Consider the following 3,032-nt stretch of genomic DNA (forward strand, 5'->3'; position numbering starts at 1 on the left):
CATTTGATGCCCGATAATGTGCAATAGGTGCAGAGTTCGGTTTGTGGATCAAAGGTTCAACAGTCTGATGGCAGTGGGGAAGAAGCTGTTGCAGAACCTGGTGGATCTGCAGCGGATGCTGCGGAACCTCTTTCCAGAGGGCAGCAGGGACAACAGTCCATGGTGGGGGTGTGAGGGGTCTTTGATGATGTCACGGGCTCGGGACACGCAGCGCTGGGATGAAATGTCCTTAATGGAGGGAAGAGGAGCCCCAATGATTCCTTCTGCTGTCCTCACCACCCTCCTCACATTCTTCCAGTCAGAGGCTCTGCAGCCTCCACACCACAGAGAGAGACAGCTGGTCAGAATGCTCTCTATGGTGCTTCTGGAGAAGGTGGGGAGGATGGGCGGGGGCAGGCGGGCTCTCCTCATCCTCCGCAGAAAGTACAAGCGCTTCTGTGCCCTCTTCACTAGAGATGAAGTGTTTACAGTCCAGTTGAGGTTGTCCATGATGTGCACCCCCAGGAACTTTGTGCTGCTGACCACCTCCACAGCTGAGCTGTTGATGAGCAGTGGAGCATGGTGGGGGCGGTTTTTCCTGAAGTCCACCATGATCTCCTTGGTCTTCTCCACCTTCAGGATCAGGCTGTTATCTCTGCTCCACCAGCTGCTCCACCTCCTCTCTGTAGTCCAGGTCGTTGTCATCTCTGATGAGGCCCACCACCGTTGTGTCGTCCGCAAACTTCACCATGTGATTGGTGGTGAACCTGGGGACGCAGTCATATGTCATCAGGGTGAACGGCAGGGGGCTCCTCATTGATGAGGAACCTGCGGCATGTTTACTACTTTTATGTTCCTCTGTCCTCGCATGCCGTTAAACTGCAGCAATCACCGCTAACATCCACATCGCATGGACATCTGCAGAATCCATGGAATGGAAGGGGGTCTCTTGTTTGGCTCGGTATCACTGAGGGGGCTCGAGGGGAACGCCAGAGCAGAATCTGAGCAGCAGGGATTCAGGAGATGATCCGGTAGGTAGGTTCTGTTCTTCTGGTTCTGATCAGCAGCTCTTCTCTGCATTAAAGGAAACATTAGTAGCCTAGAAATGTGCTGCAGATGCCCCATTTCCACAACCCTTTAGAAACCGTACAGAGATCTATCTGATCACGGTAATGGAGGTAACTGTTGAGTGTTAATGACACTCCAAACTAAATCGGACCGTGCCAGACACAACCGAACCGCGCTAACATGGTACCAGCTCATCCTCAGGACTCGGCACGGTTCAGTCTGGCTCGGTTCTCATGAACACTCCGCGTAATCAGGACATTTCAGGCATTCCTTAAAATCCTAGATCCCAACGTGACACATGGTTTCCAGTGATGATTCTGCTGTGAGATGAACCTCATCGTCTGTCCTTGTTTCCTGCGTCTGGAAGCCCTGATTAGACGATCGTAGATCAAACTATCGTTTGTCGTATCCACTTCCCAAACCCCGACTCTGTCAAGGAAATTCACCAAAGGCTGCCTTCTTCGACTGGGCTGCCTCGACTCTCTGCAAACTTCCTGAAAGTTACGGGCGCCGCCATGTTGGTTTGCTTGTTTCCCTCTAGAGAGGAGTAGTACCGTAGATCGCCACTAGGAGGCGAGGAACCGGCTAGCATGGCGTGGAAAAGGTGGTCAGGAACTGAGCTCAGCATGGATCGGTTTCAGAGGGGAGTGGAAATGAATCTGTCTAATAACTCTACTGATTGGGAGCATGTATATATAGTAAAGAGAACTGGTCCTAGCATTGATCCCTGTGGTACTCTTTGACAGATGAAGAGTTACAGGGATTTAAACTGTATCAGAGCAAATATCATGGTGCAAAATGTAGGCAAACTAATGGAAATTGCTGCTGTAATCTTATTGTTTTAACAAAGGATGTTAGTTTGTATGATCCTGGGTTTAAAGCTGTGTGGCTGCACATTTAATGGTCCTCAGTGAACATCTGCTTCTGCCCAGACACATGTAAACCAGAGGGAGCATTGCCAAAGAGTAGCTATCAAACATCCTGTGATCTCCTGTTTTCATTTGAAGCTTCTTTGAGGAGTCTTTCCTTTGGGACATGTGTGAAAAACTCCATGCTGCCCAGGCCACAGCCTGCTGGCTTCAGTGGGAGCAAACTGCCATCTAATTATTTAGAGTCCAATGTTTGTTGTTGCTTTAAGGAGCAAAGTCCGGTCCTGGTGTTGAGTCCACAGAAAGAGGGACGTTTCAGAGCTGCACGCTGCGGACGTGCAGCTCTGAGCTGGATCAGCAGGTGAAGGTTTCTTTGCACAATGATTAAGAGGGAGAACCAATGGCAACAAAGGAGACAGAGGACAGTGGCTCCTCCCTCCCCCCCCTCACAGTATATAATGGCTGAGTGACCCAGAAAGCAAACAAACTCCTCTGAAGAGAGAGGAAAGGTTGTTTGGATTCCTAGCAGGGCTGCTGTAGCCCGAGGATCAGCGGAAGCAGCGCCTGAAGAACAGATTCTCCTCCATCCATCAGGTAGGAGATCCGCTCCGTTCCTCTGCTTCTGATCAGCTGCTCTGCTCTGCATTAAAGGAAACATTAGTAGCCTAGAAACGTGCTGCTGCTGCTGCTGGTGATGATGGTGATGATGGTGATGATGATGATGATGATGATGATGGTGATGATGATGATGATGATGATGGTGATGATGGTGATGATGATGATGATGATGATGATGATGATGATGATGCTTAGAAGACAATGAGCCCGTCGGCTGTTTTTCAGATTAAACAGGTCAGGCTGCTAGAAGCAGAAGCTGATTCGTTGTGTTAATAAGCCTCCATGGTTCCTGACCGTCCGCTCACAGCCTCACACACACACATACATGTTCTGCCATCATAGTGAGGACCATGTGTTTACTCCCTTTGACTTCCATTGATTTGCATTCATTTTCAACCCTTTCCTCGCCCTAACCATAAAAATAACCAAAACATTAGCAAAATAGCTAATGAGGAGCAGCCACAATGTCCTCACTCTGTAAAAATGTCCTCACTACGT

General features: G+C 49.4%; 1 protein-coding gene across 1 annotated transcript in view; it reads left to right on the plus strand.

Moving 5' to 3' along the window:
* The first annotated feature begins 2,386 nt into the window (after positions 1–2,386).
* LOC107080958 (cbp/p300-interacting transactivator 3-like) overlaps positions 2,387–3,032 on the plus strand; it is a 4,630-nt gene continuing 3,984 nt past the window's right edge. The window contains exon 1 of the mRNA XM_015369167.1: positions 2,387–2,510. The gene's annotated coding sequence lies outside the window, so the exon portion shown is untranslated. The remainder of the gene's footprint in view (positions 2,511–3,032) is intronic.

Source organism: Cyprinodon variegatus, unplaced genomic scaffold (genome assembly GCF_000732505.1).
Source record: "Cyprinodon variegatus isolate N-32 unplaced genomic scaffold, C_variegatus-1.0 Scaffold2578, whole genome shotgun sequence".
Lineage (NCBI taxonomy): Eukaryota > Metazoa > Chordata > Actinopteri > Cyprinodontiformes > Cyprinodontidae > Cyprinodon > Cyprinodon variegatus.